Source organism: Coturnix japonica, chromosome 1 (assembly GCF_001577835.2).
Source record: "Coturnix japonica isolate 7356 chromosome 1, Coturnix japonica 2.1, whole genome shotgun sequence".
Classification (NCBI taxonomy): Eukaryota; Metazoa; Chordata; class Aves; order Galliformes; family Phasianidae; genus Coturnix; species Coturnix japonica.
In genome coordinates this window covers 106881882-106905118 of record NC_029516.1, presented here as the reverse complement: position 1 = coordinate 106905118, position 23237 = coordinate 106881882, and the positions used below count along the sequence as shown (strand labels likewise).

At 39.6% G+C, this 23237-nt stretch overlaps 1 long non-coding RNA gene across 2 annotated transcripts in view; it reads left to right on the top strand.

Moving 5' to 3' along the window:
* LOC107324988 overlaps window positions 1–23237 on the top strand; it is a 183359-nt gene that overhangs the window by 71692 nt on the left and 88430 nt on the right. For both annotated transcript variants that reach the window (XR_001559598.2, XR_004305435.1), the window contains exon 2: window positions 15986–16112. This is a non-coding gene — a long non-coding RNA (uncharacterized LOC107324988). The remainder of the gene's footprint in view (window positions 1–15985; window positions 16113–23237) is intronic.

Sequence of the window (23237 nt, the reverse complement as noted above, 5' to 3'; positions counted from 1 at the left end):
GGAGTGCTCTCCCTCTTCTCTCGAACTTCTCAGAGAGTGGGAAGCGTTTCAGCTGCATCGCTTAGAGTTCACAGTAGGCCTCTCGGTTTTTGGGGACTCTCTCTCTCTGTTTCGTTCGATTTATTAGCCTCAATTATATTATATTGTGTTATCTTGTATTTCTATATCATATTTAGTAAAATAAGTTTTACCTCCTTAGATTGCCGCTGTTTTTATCCCATTCCCCCTTTCCCCCTCCTTTCTGGGCCCTGGGGGAAGGGGGGGGGCCCTACGGGGTGGCTTCCCCTGTCACGGGCATAGGTAAATCTAAGTAACCCGTGACACCCAGTCTGCCTTTCCAGGCAGTCCCAGTGAGCTTAAATAGAGAAAATAAGTAAATAAATAAAATAATCCAGGAAATCTGAGCTGAAACCCAGTGTTCCCCACCACCTCCTGTGCCTCTCTTCTCTCTCAAAACTTACACATTTGCGGCTTAGAGGAGATGTCTGAAAACAAAACAAAGTGATACACATAGCTCTCCAGGATATTAGATTATTAGATTTGGTTACACCAAAGAGGGGATTTTTCTCATTGCTAGGCAAAAATCATCACAGTTTAAACCCATCTGGGGAGTAAGTGATACCCTAGGCCTCCTTTAGTCTCTGGTTCCTCTTTTCATTCTTCATGCAGGACTTCAGGAATTCTGCCAGCAACAGCAACAAAAATAACTTGGATTAAGCGCCATTACCATTATACTTAATGGCTGCTGTGCTTATTACTCAGCCTTCTCACACCAAAAATAATAAACATTAATGTGGAAATTTTTCCAAGGATTAAACTAATAAAAAGAAAATAAGCATGTGAACTTTTGAAAGATCATAAATACCGCCGGCTTTTAAAGTATTTTAAAGAAATGTGCATAGTTACAGTGTTAAAATCAACATGGATAAATCAATAATCCTGAAAAAATGGGTTACTTATTACATTAATTTTTTTTCCAGTGCATATTTAAGTCCTCAGGAAGATCCATTTTTTGCGTTCAAAACTCGTTTGTTCTGTCCAACCCTTTTTCTAATTTCCTTAAAACTTTGTTTCCACAGACATGGAGCTATTCTGTAAAAATGATGAATCAGCCTGTTAGAGATATTCTGAAACTCTATTCTTCATGTCTATCTATAGCACTGCAGTGCATGCTCCTTGGAAGCATTAATAGCTGCATTTCATTTCACTATATAAATATTTAAGGTTTGTAATTTCTCTGTTGCTGATAACTGCCTGTGCCAATGCAAAGCAATGTTTCATTATCAGTTCCTAGTATACATATAATCTTGTCAGACTTTGTTTCCAATAAATATAGCATGATATATTTTGAATATTTGAATAGCTGACTGCATTTGTATTGCTTTTAGTCATGACCTGCTTACAAATTTCCAGTTGAGAAGTACAGACACATGGAACAATAACCTGCAAGTATTGTGCCAATATATTTCCATTAGTCAATGACACGTTGCTAGGGAAAAAAAATAATAATAAATTAAGCTAATCTACAGCCTTCAAAAATGAATTATCTTAGCTCCTGGATCCCCACACTAGGATGAACCACATCCAGGACCCATATTGTTAGTTTAAAATTTATAAGCAGTAGTTGAAATTTAATCTGTTCATTTCCATTCCTTCTTCACTGAACTGCCAATCTCTTTCTCCTTTTCTTGTGAGTTTTCTTCTGCATGAATATCCAGGAGAAATGGTTACTCTTCCAGCAGTCCTGGGCAATCAGTCCCAGAACAGGTATCAATTCATAGCCTCAATTTGAACTGGTTGTGAATTTTGTATTATTCTGCACCTTTCTGAAACCTGCGAGGTGCTTTATTGAACATGAAGATAATTTGGGGGGAACATCTCTTCTTTCATGCTAGATTACAGGAAGTGTAATTTTTGGTAACGTGAGAGTACTTTGTGAGACTTTAGCTGCTGTGTGACTATGTTCAGATCTACAATAATTGAGATTATTATCCTTTAAATAAAGCATCCTAAAGTGTGATAAATGAGAGCCCTATCTAAACTCATAAAACAGGGGTCTGAAAGCCAGCTGTGCCCTGTCTCTTGCCCAGCCAGCTTAGAGGTTGTTTCCTTCTTTCCCCTTGCATATGATGATGATGATGAGGGAACACACAATGAAAAATGAAAAAGGTTTCTGGCTTGAACCACATTATGTGGTGAGGGGCAGCAATTAAGAAACATGACCTGCATGCTTCCTAAGAGATCAGACTCCTGGAAAAAAAAAATAATATATATATATATATATATCTATATATATATATGTATGTATATAAATACATCTGTATGCCATTTTTAAATTTCAGAATTTTGAACCTGAACTCAGAATTTTGAAGTGAGATTTGCACTTCTTTAATGCATAGGATTTTGACTGCACAGTTTTTGCAACAATGTCCCTTTTGAGTTTATGTAGACAGTGCTTTCCATAATACTCGATCATTTTTTCACTCATTTGTTTTTTATTTATTTATTTATTTGTTTACATTTTATTTATTTTCATTACTTCTTTTGATTTCTTTCTTTCTCCCACACTTCGATTTACCTGCCCAGCAGGTGCTTTGTCCTTCACCATTGCTGATTAGTTTCTCTTCATTCTTTTCTGACATCTTAAACATGGCCAGACCATGAAGAATCCAAGAGTTAGATTCACACAAAGTTATTTGATTACTGAAAAGAAAAATTAAGAAAGTTTTCAGTCAGATTTACGGTGCTGGACAATATTATGTGAATCTACACCTGAAGCTTTCTGAATTAAATCTTTTACATTATTACTGTGAAACTTCACATTGCAGATGCATTTGAAAATTTGCAAAACTAGAGACTATCTTACTGAGAATAAGCCACAAAGACTTCACCTTTGTACTACATTACTCACTAGACAAGATCTAAAAGAAGAGTGAGAAGAGCTAATGGGATTGACAATCCTTTGCAATGTCCATTCACCTGACATGTACTGCGTACATGTACTTGGACTGGATGATCTTCTAGGTCTTTTCCAACCTTGGTGATTCTATGATCTATGTAGCCCCCTGTATTAAGAACAGCCATACAAAGAGCATCATTTGCCCCTCAGAGCTCTCCCCCACTTGCTGGAGGACAGCTCTGGACACTAACTGGACAACAGCCTTTTGTGTTGCTCAGATCCTTTATTGCACTGATTGCATGATTTAAATGCCTTGCAATTATATATAAAAGGATGATGCAGGCCATAGTGGTCAAACAGGTGATCCCAGAGGCTGTCATGTAGTAAATGACTGTCTCTTCAGTGAAGAGCCATACACAAATTCCTTATAAATCTGTTAAAATGAAAGGAATAACTCCTCATAATCATATGAATATGTTTTGAATATACATCTCAAGATTATCACATATTGTGTTTAAACCCAAATTAGTCTACAGCCAAATGCAACGTCCTGCTAAAGGCTCTGTTGTCTATTCATACATTATTTGGAAGGAAAAAAAAAGCCCACATTCACATTCATCTCCTATCCAAAGAAAGATAAGCTTTCTGCCCTAGGGAGCTTGACCTCTTGCCAGATGAATGCAAATGCAGCTAATAATGAATTAAGCATGATACATGGATGAGGGGAAATAAAGTAGAGATAGAAATGAAGAATAAGAAGGTGGAACTCTCAGAAAGCCAATTCAACAAAGGCCAGTGTGCAGTATAACAAGGTAAGGAGCACAGAGTTGATTTTTAAGCCCAGGACTGATGATTATTTTAACTTACTGGTCATTGAAAATTGGTTTAAATGTTTATTGGCCGGAATATTCAAACCAAGACTTTGTTGCTATCCAATGAAATGATATAGGGGAGAGCTGAGTAAGCCTAACCTCTATACATTTAAAAAGCCATCTTTGGACTCCTTTGTAGCTAGTGGAGAAAGTCACTTTCCCTTCAGAAATCCTGATCATGTTTGCATAAATCACATGTAAGGTTGTGGCAAATTGGTGTCTCACATGGCAGCCTCCCACAGCTCAGAGATGTAATTTTAATTAACTCAGAATCAAGTGAATAACTAATGAAAAAGAAAAAAAAAACCAACCAACCAACCATCATAAGAATACATGATATAGGGATTAACTCAGCCATTAGGCTGGCTTCAAATGCTGAATTAGGGAAATCATCTTTGTACTTCATAGCTTTGAGGTCTAGTCAGTGGGGAATTATTATCCTCTAGATAAAGCATCCTGAATTGTGATGAGAGCCCTATGTAAGCAAGTGGGGGACACTTGCTTGCTTTTCCCACCTGGAATTGTTTGTCAGTTATTGCTGCAAACTTGAGGGACAGGAATCTTTACTATGCCTTCATCCATGATTATAATGGTATGTTTGGAATCACCAAGTACTCCTTGGCATGAATGTGCTCAATCCAGGTCTGTGTTTACTCAGTCTCAAGGATCTTCTGGTCCTCCAGAAAGTGAATCAACTTCAAGTGTGAGCTTGATTCAAGTTTAAACTCATCCTTGGTTCCTTCAAAGCAGAACTCAAAGGGTGGTTTTAGGTGCAGATGTAGCACATGTACCTATTTCTGTAGAATAGGAAGTTACTGGTAGAACAATAACAGAACACTGTTTTACAAGTAGCATTTCAATGGCGTGAAATATCTTTTTGTGTACAGAGCTGCCTACAAATCATTGTATGTGAAGTGCATTAACCAGAAATATCCAATCCAGTGCAGCAATGCAGCAAGTTCCTAGGACAGATCTCATTAATCATTAATGGGAAATGCTGCATCAAGCACTAATCAATTTAATTAATATGGTTATTTGAACTTTTTGCTTACCAAGTAATTGCCAAAATGACCAAAAAAAAAAGTTGCAAGACAATTAGCCAGCTATACTATAACCCTCCTACTTTTCTTCCATTATGGCCTGAATCAAACATGACTAACACATTGGATATAGTATGTGGGTTAAAGACCTTCCAGATCGCACTTTTCACACTTATATCTTTCCCTTTTACTATTAAATGTCCAATAAAGAGATATTTTCTAGAAATAAATAAATAAGTAAAAAGACAAAGAAAAGGCAAATAAAAGCTACATTCTTTTATGGTTTAACATATTTCAGCAATTATTGTTTCTTTAAAATAAATCTTTTAACAGCCTGAAAAACAAACCAAGTTGATATCAAATCCTTGTTTGACCTTAGATTTTAAATGTCAATATCCTCATAATGTGAATGGACACATAGAATATTTTCTTTAATGAGGCAAAGAGAAATGATCTATGGGTAAACAGTTCCAAATAAGATGTTGAGAGGAGGAAGTTTTTTTTCCAAACAGAGCTTTTATTGCTTTTGAGAGTCATTCTGCATTGCTGAAGTGGAGAACATAAGTATGTGTGTTCTTCCACACTGGAAGGTTTTCTTTGCTCCACTCCCTACCGCCCATTGTTCCACCACCAATCTCTGTGCAAGCCTGTGTGCAAGTGGCAGGCTATCCTGGTTCTGGGTGACCTATCAGCATTGTGGAAATGGTGCTCTTTCATTTAGGGAGTTTGAAAGATTATGGAGGATAAGACATACATAAAATGTTTTCAAGGCAAAACTCACCATTAGCTGTTAGGAAGCTGGGGATAAAAAAGGTAGGCTGTGAGACTTCTTGGCATTAAACTCAACAGATTATACTTGTTATACCTATTAGGATACTTTTCAGTCTTAATGGCAAACTGAAAAGAATCCATTTTGAAAATGTGGCTTTTTAAAGGACCCATGGGTTCAAAACATGATTTCTGCTTGTACAAACAGTTCATTTGACAGTGCAAGTCTTTCCCACAGTTCTGTGTTATCAATTTATGTAGACACAAACACTTACATAAGTTACAAAAATGGAGCACAGCTGGATTTGTGTATTTATATCTACCCTCTATGTATACAGCCTAAGGTGAAAAATCATGTGCTGAATCAGAAATCATAGGGATTCCTCTTTGTAAATTTAACACTTATTGTGTAAAATATGAATGCATACTGAAATGAAACAAAGGGTAGCATTTACATTCCTCTTCTGGTTGTTTGTCTCAAATTCTTGTGGAAACCTTAAGGATCTCTACATCATATTGCATCCGTGAAACATCTGCAGTAGTGCCATTTTAAAAGTCTCTGTGAATGCATTTGTTTATTTAATGGAAACAGAACCATTTCTATAGCTTTACTAGCCTGTACGGCTGCACCTGGAAGAAATAAAAGAGGACTGACTACTCTGGCCACTTAGCAGACCATTGGATGTGGTTAATATCACATGCCAGAGTCATCACTGGGAATCACAGCTGTGCATCTTAACATATCTAATGAGTGGCAGATGGGAAAATTTACACAATAGTGTTAATAAAAGCAATGAAAATAAACTAAAAATTCCACTGTTAATTTGCAGGTTATATGTTTTGCAGTATGGATTCCATACCTACTGGGGCTGATTCAAAGCCCTTTGCAGTAAGCAGTTGTGCATTCACTGACTTAAAGGGGTTTGGATTAGGTCCATAATGAGTTGTTTCTTAACATATTCCACAGGCAAGATTAAAATGGCAGGGATAAAAAAACAAAACAAAACAAAAACAAAACAAAACAAAACAAAACAAAAACAAAAAAAAAAACCAACAAGAAAAGGAGGTATATTGTGAACTTCCATTACATGAATGTCTATAAAATTCCCTATATAAAATTCCCTATTTAGTAAAAAATGGTGATTCAGACTGCAAGCAATTGCCATCAGATCAGATCACTCATTCATGAAAGAAAGTCCTTTTCATGACGCATTGCAACACCTGGGTTCTATTTTTAAGGAGCAGTGACGGTGGTCTGCTGGAAGTCATCAACTTATGGGAGCATGCCAAAGCCTGTACCAGCACAGTGATCACCATCATTTAATGCACTGAAGTGAGTAGTTGTATCTCTGAAGTAAGCAAAAGATACGTCCAAACTCCAAAGCATCTCATTAGGCAATTGGCTATTTCTGACATAATAACATTTCATATGTGGGGATAAGAGTTTCTCCTTTTTGTATTTACTTTGACATTAATGGGATTAATGTAGCCATCCGTAGCACATCAAAACCTTTCTGAAAACATATGAATAAGCAACACATTCCCTGTTAACCACTGCTTTAGAAGTATCAGAATCATGTAAAAAGCAGACCATAGTCAATGCATTCAACAATAATAGAGAGTGTCAGGCTACTGAAATATGCTTTTCAAGATCATTTAAGTTTCCATATTCAACATTTCAGCACTCCAGAAATTCACAACTAATCTTAAATGTCTTCAGCGTGAATGCAAACACAGCCAGAAAAGTTTTGAAAATACTGCACCGATCCCTTCTGTAACCTGACATCCCACCCATTGTAACAAAACAGATACAGCCACCAAAGTCTCAATGAGGGGAGAAAAGCCCTCACTGCTCTGAGTAGTCAGTGACAAGTAGATGTTAAATTCACAGCTAGAGCAGTGTTTTTGTCTCTGTTTCCTGCCTTCCCTTTTTCCACTCAGGAGTGGATGAGTGCTCAGGATACAGACCTTCAGCTTCCCAGCTGGTAACAGGTACTTCTGCTTGACTTGAGGTGAATAAACCTTGTCCCTATTCATTGAACAGTAGCTGAACCAGATGATCTTTAAGTGTCCCTTCCAACTGAAAAAATTTTGTGATTCTAAACCTAGCCCTGAAGGATAAACCAAAAGCTTAATTCCTCTTTTGTTTCTGCTGATCAGGAAAGGCAGCTTTCGCCATAGCATGTATGGTGCACCTTGTTATCTAGACCTCCTTCTTGCTGCATGCAAAGCTAGGCACATAGCACAGCAACTGCAAATGCAGCAAGGCTTAAATGTTAAGTGTTTCTGCTCTGAATATTGCACTATGTAATTTTGGGAACACCTATCTAAAAGTGTTGAAATTTTAATTCTGTGGTCTAAAGGCAAAACACAGTTTGTCTTCACCTTTCTTCTATGTGGCTGAATGAGATAAGAGATCTCAAGTAATGCATCTTTACACTGACATGGTGATGCCCTCTTAACTTCTGAAGGGGTTCTGCAGTGATCTGTGTATCACTTACACAGAATTTTTGCTTAAATTCTGCTAGCATCCAGAAAGCAGTTTTAAAATGGCATTCTTTCTTTCTAAGTGTTCCACACATTGGTTAGAGTAGTTTACAAACCAAAGTATCTTGTTTCATCCCCACTGCCATTTCTATTAGTTTTGCTGCAGATCTGAATACCAACCAGCATTATTTTCTTCCCTGTGCACCATCAGCAGCACTACTGGTTCTCTATCCTCAACTTTGTTAATGGAGCTATTGATGGGTATGAGTCAGCACAGTAGTCAGTTTTTTCAAAATGAGCTGATCTGTTCCATAGGTTTTACAGGAAATAAAGTATGTGCGTGGGGAGAAGCAGAAGGTGAAATAACGTGATACAGGCACCAAACAGCATGTCCCCCAAGAGAGAGGGAATTATACAACCCTGAATCCCAACAAAATTCCAGAAAGTGCCTGAGGTACAGAACATTATTAGTGGGGGGGTGTAAAGTAGGGAAGCACTCCACTGTTAGGAAGGGAGGGACACTGATGGGTTTAACACTCATCAAAGTCTTTGACAGAGAAGAAACACAGCCCTAAAACTCTGGTGAAACAAACACATACACAGGTACCAATGCTGTGTAATATACCTAGATTTCATAGCATCACAGAATTGTTAGAGTTGAAAAAATCTCTAAGTTAACCTCGCCCAACCGACAGTCTGTCACACCATGCTCACAGTGCCACATCTACACATACCTTGAACACCGCCAGGGATGGCGACTCCATGACCTCCATAAGCAGCCTATGCCATTGCCTCGCCACTCTTTTGAGTTTCATGCATGTATTTAAGTACATTAAATATCTTTTTACTTGGTCCTAAGCAAAATCTAAATGTGGGACAGTGTTGAAATTTAACATAAGGTCAAACATCTCCCAAATGTTGGTTCGTCCAATTCCATGAAAATCTGTGGCTGGCACACTGAGAGACACTTTAAAAGACCCCATAGATGGGAAGGCTTCTGTGTGCCCCACCTGCTCACCATGTAGCAGAGGAGCTCACTGAAGAGGTTTGCTTGGAGGGCTCCAAGTGCCTCCAACCACTCAAAACTTAATTCTGCTCTCACCATGTACTTAGCATTACAGTGTTTGACTACAGGTGCAATTGGTGGAAGCAAGACCACACTTTGCTGCTGCTCATGGTACTAAGTACTAAATTTTGCGACTGTGAGAAAAATCTTAAAAAGCCTGGAGCAAAAGATCTGAGAGGTATGACTTCTTCCATTCCTCTTCATGGACTATTAATTCTGAAATGTAAAAGTGACAATTTAATGACCAGTGTTAATGATTTCATTGCAAATAGTTTTCACTGTAACATCCACTCATTTGCTTGTCTGACAACCTCCATCTGTTTTATCTTTCTGCAATTCTTATTTTTGCCAAAAAGTATTCAACGTTCCAAAACTTCTAGTCCCCCCATCTTCATCAATAAGCATCCTACTTGAATCAGAAGGCACAGATTAAATATTTTGAATTTACATCCAACATGGATAGCCTACAGTGACCGTGATGATGATTTCAGTCTAACAAACCACAGCACAGCAGAAGTATGGACCCCGTGATGGGATGTAGAGAGTTCTGGAAACCTGGTGCTTCTCAAGGGGGGCTGCTAAGTACATTGTCTTGCAGGCAAAGAGTATAGAATTTCATTTTAACCACTATGGGATTTATAACCATCTAGGAATTTGCCTTTTTAAATCCAAATTTGCTCTTGATCATGCACACATATAAATGCACGTGTACTCCCACATTTACCTAATTAATTTTGATATATTATCCCCTCAATGTAGAATTACTTACTGGAAATGACTTTGGGGGAAAAAATGCAGTAATAGTTGCCAGCTATGGCTAGAATGAAAATCCATCAGCTAGACAGACGCATCATCATTTTCCCCAAATGCTGTCAAGAAGGATCATCACATCAGCCTTTCATTTATCATCACTCAAAAACAAAGATTTACTCCAAATCCTGCCTTTTCCCATAAAAAATGAGTTATTTCCCCCTGTCAAATAACCATGGGAACATTAAAGCTCTTATCATTTTCCTTGCTTAAACTCGATGCATGTGACTTTACTTGAGGGTATGACCCAGTATTTCAGACAGAGATGTGTTTCATCTTCAATGAAAAGAAATTAAGTTCGAAGTTAAGACAGTGATTCCTTCAGCATAATTCTGTGATGATGTCAATTTTGGCCCAAATGAAATGTTGTTTATCACCAGTAAAAGAGAAAATGGAAGACATAAACTAAATATAAACTAACTAGAAATTTTTCTATAAAAACATTGCTATTGAGGAGGTAAATTTATAAAAAGTTTTACACCATGCCCACATAAAATTAAGGTGAAATCAGATCTTATGATAGCCAAAGAACATCATGAGTGCATTTAGAGTTTTTGGAAAATAATCCTGAATGTTCTGAGTTATGGGATGCCAAAGCATACCTGGGAGATATGCTCTTTTTCTTTGAAATTCATCAATTCAACTTCCTCTATTAAAAACAAGGAAAATGTGACTTCAGCGCACATTCCTATGGGCCTGAATTGACACTTTTCTTCAGGTCCAGAAAATTCAGATAATGCACTGCCCCATCACTTTCTGTTGTGATGTATCTTAGTGTCCTCAGGTCACAAAATACTGGGAATTTCAGAGTGAGACACTCTTGTCTGAATTACTACTGCAAAAAAGCAGCTTGGATCATTCACGCTAATCTGAACAAAATCTCCATCCTCAATTTATGACTGCTTCTGTTTATTTGCCATTTAATAGTTTTGGCAGAGCTTCACTGAAGCCAGCATCCAAAAACATCCTAAGGTCAGACCTTATATAGTGTTGGTGGTAATCACTCTGAATCAACTGATGGAAGCACAGGTTTCCTTCTTTGTTATAACAGTAGTTATAACTATTGGTCTGTAAAATTATCCACATAAAGTCATTGTATTTCCTTATGTAGTTTCAGTTACTGACCCTGTGCTTGTTAGACACAGGGGTAGCAAGTGTTAATTCAGGAGAGCTCCTTCAGAACTGAGCCAATATGTTGATTCTGTATTGTTTCATGCCAACCACAAACCTTGTTTTTCCTCCCATTTTCTTTCTCCCTCCTTCCCTCACATGCTCATCCACAGAATGACAGAAACAGATGTTGCTCATTATATCTGCTCTTATGCACTAAATCCTACAGGCTCTCCTCAAGAAAAGAAATTGCTATGAGAAATGTGTAATTCCAATCTCTCTGTCTTGTCTCTAGTAGCCACCCACAGGAGACACTAATAGTCAAGGGGATTTGCCCATCATCTGTTAACATTTTACTAGTAAATTGTTTTATTCAAATATGATTTTATTGCCTATTGCAAGTGTGAAAACCTATTTTCCCCCAGGCTGGATGTCACCTATGTCTAAATTATAAATAACCTGCAGAGTGCTAGTTTTGTTTTGTTGTTCCCCTCCTCACCCTTATTACTGACTTCTGGTAGTTTTCTATTTATTACTGCTTTCTCCAACCAGAGGTTGCTGGAAGCTGGGGGAAAGGAAGCACAAAAACAAAAGCACAAGATTGTATAAAGTTCCCATTGAGTATTCCTCATTTCTTGCAACCTTTTCTCACACATATTCAAAAACAGCTGAATGGTCTTTTGATCTCAACCAAAATGTCCCTTTCCACATCACTGAATCGAGTGCTAGTTCACAAACAATCTTTAAGGTCAGCAACAAGGGCTTAACTCCTCATTCCTTGCTCTAGAGGTGTTACTATATGTGTGTGTATGTTTGTGTAGTGCAATATCTAACTCTTTCCTGGGCAAAAATAGCAAGCAAGCTGGTGTCAGAGTGTTTTGTAGTCTATCTGTAATCACTGCTTGTGCTGGGAAAATGAATTCATGACTGATTTTTTGAATGGATAATTTCTTCCTTGGAGAGGGTTAACAAATGGTTTTAACTCTAAAGATGGCACTTGGGCAGCAAGGACAGATGAAACAGAATGTTCCAGAATGTATGATAAGTAATGTCACCAGGTGCAAAGCAAGACATTTAGAAACAGAAGAAACTTTTAGAACTGGGAGAGCAGGTGACAAACATCCTTCCAAAGACAGCATGGCAAAATGCCGCAGACAGCCTTAGGCTGTCAGATGTATTATGGGAAAGGAGAGATGACCTGATAAAATCCTATAAGCAATCAGATTTCCTGTGTTTTGCTGGCAGGCGCTACTCCCATACTGTTCAGTTGTGCTGTGACACCTTGTATAAAGTTCAAGAATGAAAAAGAGAAACCTTATTACCACTTCAGGCAGTTGCTGGTGGACTCCAGGCCAGTTTTCTCCAGCAGTCTCTGCAAGGGGCTCTGCGAGGCCATCTTTTGAAGCCTTTCACTGGAAAGGAGATTCTCACTGTCAGTGTGTTTGGATAGTAACTGGTGGAGGTTAAATGGCCTTCACAAGCCCAAAGGACTCTCCACTGATGTTAGTGCTACTCACAGCTTAACTCACTGCACATATATTCAGGGAGTCCTGAAACTTGTTTCCCTGGGAGGTGGTGGATGCTCCATTCCTGGTGACAAGATCTCTGAACACCTGATGTAGCTGTAGGTGTCCCTATTCTCTGCAGAGGAATTGGACCAGAGAGCCTTTAAGGGCCTCTTGCAAATTAAAACATTATATGATTCTATGATTTGTTTATGTGTAAGACTCAAGACATTCCAGGCAATCCAGACGTGCATAATCCATCAAGTTTTTATTGCAAAGACTGAGTCTGAATGTGAAAACAGTTTCCCTGGAAGGGGCCACATCTGACAACATGGATAGTAGGGACAATTTATACTGCAGTATCCACATTTATTTTAGCTTTAATATATACTGGTATATCTCTGTGGTTTCAGAGGCAAGTTGTGCAAGTAGGAAGTCTTGAAGAAATCTTCTGTAGGGACTATGGCCCCTCAGAGCACCTACACTATCCATTGTTAAGTCAGCCCATGGCCCAGAGTTCATCTCTGCCTGCCTGGCACACCCAGAACAAAAATGTCAAACTATAATGATGGCAAAAAAATAGTTTTAAGAAGAATCCAAGCCCTCTCTCTTATGTCCAGGAGGTCAAGACTCTTGGACTAATGGGAGCAATAATAGGACAAGTTCATGACATCATACCATCACTGGTATTTGTATTCAAGGCAGAAAATGTGTTTTGACAGCAAATATCACTGGCTTTAGAAGAGGGTCCCAGTTCTAGCGTGGAGAAAGTTCTGGCTGGATTTTGGCTCTGATACTAGCACAGCAATCCCAAGGGGCATAACCCTCTCACAGTGCATCTTGGACTGGAATACTCCCACTGATTACTCACCACAGTCAAAAAGCTTTTCCTTCCTGCAGGGAAAAGACAGAATAAAATTCAGGAGATGATAAATAACTAAGCACATATAGTTAGAGAAATAATCTCCCCACTCTACTCAGACAGGGAAAACCTTGTCTGGAGTAATTGTGACTGATATTCAGCATACATCAGTAAGTCTGTGGGCTCTCTTTGGTGGCTTTACTGAGCCACCAAAATGGGTGCCCCACATGATAAGCTTAGTTTTATTATAGCCTTATATGATTCTATGACCAAACTGCAGAATCAAAGCAAAAACAAATTTTTGCTCCCAACCCTAGCAGGGATAAGACCAGAATTGTGATCTTAAACAGCACCAAGGGAAAGTTAGAATAGACATTAGGTAAGATTTCCTGATTAAAAGGGAAGGTAACCATTCCATCAATAGAGGACTTAATTTGTTAGACAAATTAATTATGAAAGACTAAAAATTCTTCCTAGAAAAGAAGAGAAGCCAGTCTCTTCTGGCTTCTTTTTGTTTGTTTCTTAGAGTTTTTCTGAATATCTCTGTTGGATTGGCCTTAGCTGCTTGAAAATGCATTATCCTGCAAGCCACAAAGCAAAATCCCTATGATAACATCAAGCAGCAGAGATAGCTTGTGTAGCTGCAGAACTGACATAATGCCAGAAGATGCCAAATTCTTCGAAACTTTACAGCAGAGGAATAAGCAACAACGACAAAAGAAAACTGGTTCTGGGATTTAAAAACTTTACTTCTGAGCCTTAATTATTCTAAAAGAGTACTTCAGTTTTTCTTTTATGTTTTATTTTCCATTACATGTACGTACAACATCTAAAAAATGAGTAAGTAAATCATAGTGCTCTTGAGCATCAAAACAAGACATGCTTCATGGCATTAGTGGGTTTGCACTCCTGGGAATTGCAGAGATGCTGCAGTGATTGCAGTACTGGACAGAAAAGGGCATTTACTGTGAAATTATCTGAGTCACCTGTCCTTGACCCTCTCTTTCCAGGAAATCAATATCTTGCCTGGCATTAGATATACTACTAGATCTTTAACTGGCTATCTTTGACATCTAGTTATTTTCAGCTCACACTGAAGTCTTGCATTCATGAATTCCAGGTTTCCCTGGGTTTTTCTCTATATAAAGCAATTTGTGTTTGTGGTTTCTTTGTTTTTTAATGTTGCTCACAATGAGAATTGTTAACTGATTAACCAGGTCGCTTTCTGACAGGTCTTGTGAAAGAACTAAAGGTGGCTTATCTCCATATTGGCATTGACACATCGATTTCAAAACGTTTCCAAATCACTATGCTTTGTTTTCTGTACATTTTTTAATTATAGCTCCTGTTCCTTTAAAAGAGTGAGGTTTGCTCCCCCCTTCCCAGGGTCTGCCCTGTTTCCTCTAAAGCTTTGACTGTCTTGTCACCTGCCTATCTTGATACCGACAGGATCTTTGTAACTATCTGATCCTGTCACTTCTCATTTCTTAACGATGCTATCTCTGTCTCAGAAAGGTGTTTTGAGGATTAGAGCTATATCTAGGCCGGCATTTTGGAGCAGGCTTTCTCAAAGACCCAATCACTGAGCACCCGCTGTGCAGCAGTTCTGTCATAGCCTTACTCCATGGACATTAGGTACCTCTAGAGCTGGTCCAAAGACACAGAAGTTTGGATCACCTTAATTTAGGATTTAAGGGGTAGCAGTGAGCATAAGGAACTTCCTAGTCCTGGTCATTAGCTTGTGATATGCCCTAACAGCAACAAGAGTGAGGATGGAATGGAGGTGGAGCTTTGCTCTTATTCCCTTCCCTTTAGAAGCGTTTTCTTCCTGTGTTTCCTCAGAGATAAAGTTGATACAGTCCTACCAAACATGCAGCTATCACAGAATGATGTTTCCTAGGCAACATATCTATGGAAAGGAAACCTACTGCCTATTCTCACCTTGCTTCTGTGAAGTCAAGCATTAATTTCATTTCTTGTTTTTCAAATATGTGGTGACTTCTTTGTAGGCAAAATAGAAGACAAAGTAGCCATAGCTATTTAAGTAGCAGCCGCAAGTTAATCTGTAACAGCCTGTCCTGGGAGGTGGATAGGTTGACAGTTGGGTAAGATGATTTTAGAGGTCTTTTCCAGCCTGAATGATTCTGTGATTCTATGAGTCATACTCCACTCTTTGGGCAATGTGGTTGGCAAAGTGCTCATAGACTTTCCTATGAAAACGTGCATCAGCTGTTAGACCTAGGTATTCTATGTCTGAATAATCTATAACTAGGCTTTCTCACAGCATACAATCCAAACTATCCCTACAATCCACATCAGCAACCCTACACAGATGCTACAGTAACCTCCAAGATTTGCCGCAGGAGGGTTGTGCAGACTGCTGAGGTCAAAGTAACACACTTCAAACTCACACAGCACTTCACAAATGCTAAGCACTGTTATTAAAGTTCTACCATTTCCACCATGTCTATCTCTGAAGAACCATGAAATTTGTATTTTTGTAAGCTAATTAAACCCTGCCTCTCTGATAAGCATGGCTTTTAACTTAATTTTTCTTTTCTTCCAGGGTGAGGAAGGGAGGAATGAAGTAATGAAGGCAGCAATGCTGACGGTGATGTAATCAAGCACAGGAGAGAGAAAAACAAAACCTCCCCATCCACAGGTGTCACCTAAGCAAGTGGTGAACAAGGCAGGTAGTCAATATGCTAGTCCTGTACTTCCTGAGCTGTCTTGCTAAGATTCATAACATGACAGACCACTGATTGCTCTCTTTCTCAAGAGGCAGTGCTAAAACCTGTCAGAGGGGTCTGTTCTGAGCTTCCAGGCCTATGGCAGGGGCAGAGGGATGGGCTTCTTCTGTTAGCTGAGACAAAAATATCCAGCTGCCTGTGAGCTGATGTAAGCAAAGCTGCAATTTCCATTTAGTTTTCAGTTTTGTATATGCAGTGTTGGACTACTTCAGCTCCCTGTCACTTCAAGATGAGGCTTATATTAGCAAAGCACACTTTGGGTGGAGCAGCAGTAGGCAGTGGGAGGTGGCAGAGCTATTGACACTCTTTAGATCACTCCTAGGGAAAAAATAACCCGCTCCAGGCAGTCATAGCAATTGTATGCCAGAAGCAAACAATAGAACAAAACAGGTGGTGTGTTTTAGATAGTTCAGCCATGGGCACGACACTAACCTGACTGTAGTTTTATAGCAGGGAGGCAAGATTCCTTCTTTTCAGCTTTATCTTGTTCCAACTATGAACAAACACAAGCTGCAGAGGGCAAGGCTTTGGCTGCTGGTGCCCTCCAGGGGGCTTCTGTTCCACCACCCCCCATTTTGCAGCACAGCACTACACAGGCAGGCATTTACATCCACTGCAAAATGGTACAGCTGGCTCTGGAGCTGCTCATGCAGCCGACAGGAACTGACAGTGCCATGCTAGAACTTGCAGGAGGGAATGCATCGGCTTCACACTGTCGGATATGCAACAGTGTGGGCGTCTAGTGATCTGCATGACCCCATGCATTCAACAATCAGGAGGAAAGCTCCCACTGCTACAAACTCTCAGAGGGCTGTTGCAAGTCACACATGAATGAAGGCCATTATTTTACACTTGGCTTGCAGAGGGCATAGCGTGAGGAGATGGAGCAGGGAGAGGAGGGAGCAGGCAAAGGAGGAAGAGGAGGAAGGAAAGCGTGTGGCGAGACCTGAATCTGTCCTTCAGTCATTTACAATACTGTATGCATCTAAATACAATTCACTGCTTCTTCTTGTATTTTATGTATTTATTTATTTTTAGTTTTTACAGTATGTCAAGCACACACACACACACAAAATGGATTTTTTATAAAGTCTGGAGCTTTAAATTTTTCTTTCTATTTCCTTTTGCTTTTTTCTTTTGGATTTTTTAAGATTTTGTCCTCTCTTTTTGGCTCTGTGCAGTTTGAGACTGCCTAGTTTATCTCCAAATCCCAGGAAATCCCACAGGCTATCTTCTTTTTTAAAGTTTTGAGGTCACTTGCTAGATACACTGGAAATGAACAAACTAAATTCATTTGGTAATGACCACCCTAGGCACTTTTGGCAGACAAAACCAGGGATATGCCTACCTCAGTTCACGCATGCTATCCCTGATACTGCTGTATGGACCTTTAGGCTATAGAAAAAGCCTAAAATTTGTCCCAAGATCATCTCAGATAGAGGAGTAATGATGAGAATTATTCTTCACATCTCTTGATAAGCTTGGTTACAGGCTATTATATTACTTGCTTGAAACTAGATATATGCAAAGTGACCTGGGTGAATGAAAATTGCCTGTTGGAGGTATTACATCTAAATGCATCGGTAGCTCAGGTTCTTAAAACTTTCCAGAAAGAAACAGAATTAATGTTTAAGTTTTGCTGAGAAAACAAGTTTTGAATCAAATAACCTAGAAATATTTTCCACAATTTCATTTATTGGAGAAAAAATTACACTCAGAAAGGTGGAAGAGAATTCTTAAAAGCAAGCAAGGGCAGTGAATGGATGCAGATGTATAGTTTTATCCATTTTTTGCTTCGGGCTCAAACACAGGGCTTGGTATAAGTATACTCAATCATAGAGAAAGGTCCCTTGAGGATGCAGAGCTTGTGAATGTATCTCTGTAAGCGGGTTATGGTCACTGCCCTGAGAATTGGTGATGAAACAGTTTCTTGCATGCTTTAGCACAATAAAAATAGCTCCTGAGGTGGTAAAGTTATTGATGCACATTGGTGTAGGTGACTTTTGGAAGACTGATGGGTTTCTCCTTCCCAGGAATCTTACACCCCTTCCCAGAGGCTGGTATCCCTGCTTATATCAGGAACACCCCAACTGGGGCATGTATCCATCCCTGCATTGCCACACTTACAGCTTAATGTATCAAAGCCAACCCACATAAATTTTAATTCCTGTGACTAAGCCAAGTCATAAATCGAGGTGGTTCATGAATCATTCAGCTGGGCAGGCAGCTTCCAAAAGAGAGGCAAGGCAGATGGCTGATGGCTGTGACAACCAATCATCCCCACTGTCCCAAGTTTAACTTACCCCTCCAGGGCAGTATTCTTTTTCACTCCTCCTACTACAACCCTGTGGAAGAAAAAAATTTACTGCGCCCCTACAGCTTGTTCAGTTTATTTCCTCCCAGGATCAGAAAAGCTCACTTCTTTTTGTCCCTCACCAGCTCCAGAGGCAATGAGAAAGGAAAACTGAACAGTTCCAGCTGTATCCTGCTGACAAGAGAGTCCCGTTTGGGCTGCAAGCAAAGGCAGCTTATCTTAGCACCTCCAGAAAAAATTTGGATGGAGAGGGACAAATGAAGAACAAAGCAAGAGCAGCTGAACTCTTTCTATACTCCTTCTCTTCTCTCTTGGAAAACCTAGCTAAGGTGGTATCAGCAAGAAATTATTCCAGAAACTGGGAAGGAAGGCATTATCTTTCATTTTTTAGTCATGGAACAGTGCACAGAAGAAAAATGAAAGCTCTTTTCTCCCTGTAGGGAGCATGCACAGAGCTAAGAGAAAACACGGGACAAAGATGAGGTGTGGCACTGAGGGACATGTTTAGTGGGCATGGTATTGATTGGTTGGGCGAGATGATCTTTTAGGTCTTTTCTAAATTTCTATGTTTCTGTAATTCTAATCATTATGTTCCATAACACACAATCTAGTCCCTCATCTCATCAAAGAATCAGTCCTGACCTGCTCTGTAAAGACTACATCTTTAAGAGATCCCACCTCAAGAAACCACACCGATTCATTTCCCTGTCTCCCAAATGCAAGGCTCTCTGTCTCCCTCTGTATTCAAGAGGACAGCTTCTCTGCAGGTTGTGATGCACAGCACATGACAATTCTCAGGGAGCCCTCCAGCTATCCTGCTAACTCCATCCTTATTATTTCCTATTCCCTGAGACATAAAACAGACATCTACATGGCTATGCTGCTGGGAAGTGCTTCTACCATGGCGGATCTGAGTGCTCATGGGTGGTACCAGCTCTCTGGTAATTGCCTGGAGCCCAGCAGTTCAGGGTTTTTCTTAGACTCTTCTTGGCTTCACAAGACTTAAGCAAAATGTGAGGCATAGGTAGGTGCCCGAGGAGTACCCAAAACTAAGTACCTGAAAAGTCTGTGCTATTTCTAAGTCAGCTCTACAATGCAGTGGGAGTCTTTAAAACCTGATAAGTGAAAAGCTGAAGAAAACCTCAGAACTTACTTAATTTGCATTGTATCAGTTTTATAACTACCTCAGGAGGAACATAGCCAGAAATGTTGTTCCTACTATTAGATAGCAATGACTTTGCATAGCAATGAGCAAAGAGCGAAGGAAAAAGGAAAACAAAATTCTACAGCTGTATTATGTCTCTTGCAGTTTAATCAAACAATCCCCTGTTTTGAGCTCATGAACACTTACTCTGCATATATTTTATGGGCTTTGGGTAACTCTTCTCAGCCAAAGTCTTTTTTCAGCACATATGGATTTCCAAATATAGTGAAACCAATTTTCTTTGAAAAGCTATAAATCTGCTAAAGGGCAGTTTTATTTTCCTTTAGGTAATGCACATCTTTTATGCACAGCAGGATACCAAAATACAAAGCCCACCAATCTGGGACAGGAAGAGACAGCATACTAAAACTAGTTAAAAATTATGTGACTTATTATGAAATCTCAGAGGATCCCAGCCTCAAAACTCTTACAGTAGCTATTCCTAACTATTCAAGCTCTCTACAGCACTTAAACAAGGAAAAGTGATCACCATTTTACTAACTTTGTGTCTATTAAATGACAACCTTTTTATACATGTGAAGAATCATTTGTATATGTTTCAAGGGCAGCATGTTTGACAGTAATTAAATAAAACCAAGTCTGCCAAGCATTCTGCTGTTCTGCTGAGAAACACAATTAGAACTCTTCTAACTCACCTTGTGAGTTGCCCCACTCACCCCTGCCTGCCTCCCATCAAGCTCTGCTATCATGAAGAGCTGAAGTTTGTTTGTCCTCTTGCTGCCACCTCCAGGAGCTAAATTGCAAACCTGCAGTCTGGAGATATCGGGGATCTAGGTGCCAAGTGTAGCCCACAGGTGACACCAGCAGCCAAGTAGCCTTAGTTCTTTAATCTTAAACCATGAATTCTCTTTTATTTCCAGTTCTTCATCTCACTGGTGGTGAGATGAGAATGAGTCAATGGATGTTTTTTGTCTGGAGAAGGTGAAAACTTACTTATCACTCTTCACAACTGCCTGAAAGGAGGCTGTAGAGGAGTGGAGGTTGGACTCTTCTCCCAGGTAGCAGAGACGGGACTAGAGAGAATGGCCTCAGGTTGTGCATGGGGAGGATCAGGTTGGATGTCAGGAAAAAAAAAATTCTCAGAAAGAGTGATGAGGCAGTGGCACAGGCTGCCCCAGGAGGTGGTGGAGACACCGTCCCTGGAGGTGTTCAAAAACCTTGTAGATGTGGTACTAAGAAACGTGGTTTAGTGGGCAATATTTGTGGTAGGTGGGTGGTTTGACTAGATGATGTTAGTGGTCTTTTCCAACCTTAATGATTCTGTGATTCTGTAATTCTCTGTGTAGTGCTAAGCCACTCAGCACTACAGAAGGTGCCTATATTAATGCGGAAGGTAGGTATAGAACTAAATAAGGTTCAGTTTCTTTAAACAACCAGTGAGGCTAGCATGGCTGCTCTTCTCTTCAAGAGTGGTTGCCGTGCAGAACTGGGCATGGAAAGGCCACATGGGACAAGAAAGTCCTTCCTGCAGGTAAATTTGATGAGCATTTCCGTGATAAAAAGTGTCTGGTTCCTGATTGATTCTGGACTGTGGGGTCTGGGCTTCCTTAATTTCACTTGTTTGCTTGTTTCTTTTGCAAAGGATGGGGCAGCAAAAAAAAAAAAAAAAAAGGTTGTGGGCTGCAAAAACACATCATCAGTCCATGTAACTTAATTGGTATCTGACACTTTTTCTCACCAAATGTCTGAATTACTCTGCCCACAATATCTGTGGCTTCACTGTGCTGCAGTGGATGAAGAAGATTTGCCGGCTACCATTTCCTAGGCTCACTGCATTCTGGTCCCATGAAACTCATGTTCAGAGGTACACGGTGAGGAGGAAAACAGTGGGAAATTCTTGTCGCTTAAGGATCCCTACCTGAAGAGACAACTAAGATTTAGAATGACAGAATCACAGAATCCTAGAATGGCTTGGATCGGAAGGACTTCAGAGAACCTCTACTTCCAACCTCCCTGCTGCAGGCAAGGCTGCCATTGTGTGTGTATTTGCTGGCAAAGGGAGTTCCCAAGAATGTGGTGTTCTAGTCCATAAGTGGTCATGATATCTCCTGTTACAAATACAGCATAGCACAGAAATAGGGTCCATGAGGTAACAGACACGCTGAAACAATATCCTGCAGAGATATTCAAATATTCAAATAATTATATTCTGATAAGTTCCCTAAAGGATCTGGACAAGCTTCTTCTCCAGAAAGAACATCATTCCAGGCTGCAGAAATGGCTTTTACATTAACACCAAGTGTTGACAGAAATGACACGTGCTATGTGGTTACTCTATGGCTAAGGTCTATGCTAACTCCAGCCAGGACAGGTCTGCCATGAAATCCAGCAGGCATTAAAAACCTGCTAAATTTCAGCAATAGCTCTTGTTGTCCACAACATTTGGACTTGCCATCACTGTGGGAGAAAAGATATTTTATTACTATTCAATAACTGCCATAAGAAATTAAGCTCTTTATATTAACAAGAGCCTCACAGTGAGTAAAATATCAATGGATTAATAAAATATGATGGATAATGATTTCTAGCTTACATAGGTACTTGTAATTTAATTGCATATCTTCATAAACCTTCCTCAAATTAATTTGGGAGGTGGGTGTGTACACTAAATGCACATTTTCTTCCTTCTCTCTCCCTGCTCCATTTCCAGAAGCATTATCCGATGTCTGCTGCATGGTGGCAAGCTCTTCTGCATATGGAAGCAAGCATTCACTGGTTATCACAGCCTGACATTCAGCAGCTTTGCTGATGTGCAGATAATGTCAGCCTGGAAAGGTGGCAGGCAGCATCTTGTCCAGACTTCCCTGTGGTAAAGGAAAGATAAGCATCTTTAGCTGTCAAAAGCCTTCTCCTTCCTTCTGTATGCAAAACTTACATCCCATTTGTGGCAGCTGAGAATGAGAGATATGCCCTTGGTTTAACATGCTTTGCAGTTAATCCTCTCTAAAGTGTATTCTAAAGCCAACTGCAATAACTCAGTATATTAAGGGATTTGGTCAGTGACCATATTTTAATGGCCATCAGATTGATGGTGCACCTCTTTATATTGTAATTCTCCTGTGATACTTAGGTATGCATTGCATGTACAAGCAAAAAGGGAGGGGGGATATAATAAATCCTGGGGCCTGAGAGAAATCCACCCCTGGCCAGGAACAAAATATGAAGCATTCCATTAATTTCTGTATCATTAGCCATCTCAGTTCACAGAAGCAAGCTGCTTACGATTGCAGTGAAGGGACTGATGTATGATTGTTAATAATTTAAGAACTTCACTTTAAATAGCACTATGACGTAAGGTCAAACTACAGTACCTAACCTGGACACAATGTGTAGAAGTGGGATGCAGCAAATTCAGAAAACAAAACAAAACAAACAGGCATAGCTGCTGAAAGATTAAATATTTTAATAGTTCAAGGAAGCATTTTTAATTCTGGTTTCCTGAGGATTCTGTGGTTGCACAGTGTGTACCTGTGCCTGTGTTTGTCTCTGAAACTATTGTGCTAGTAGCCAATTTCAGCTTCCAAGGACA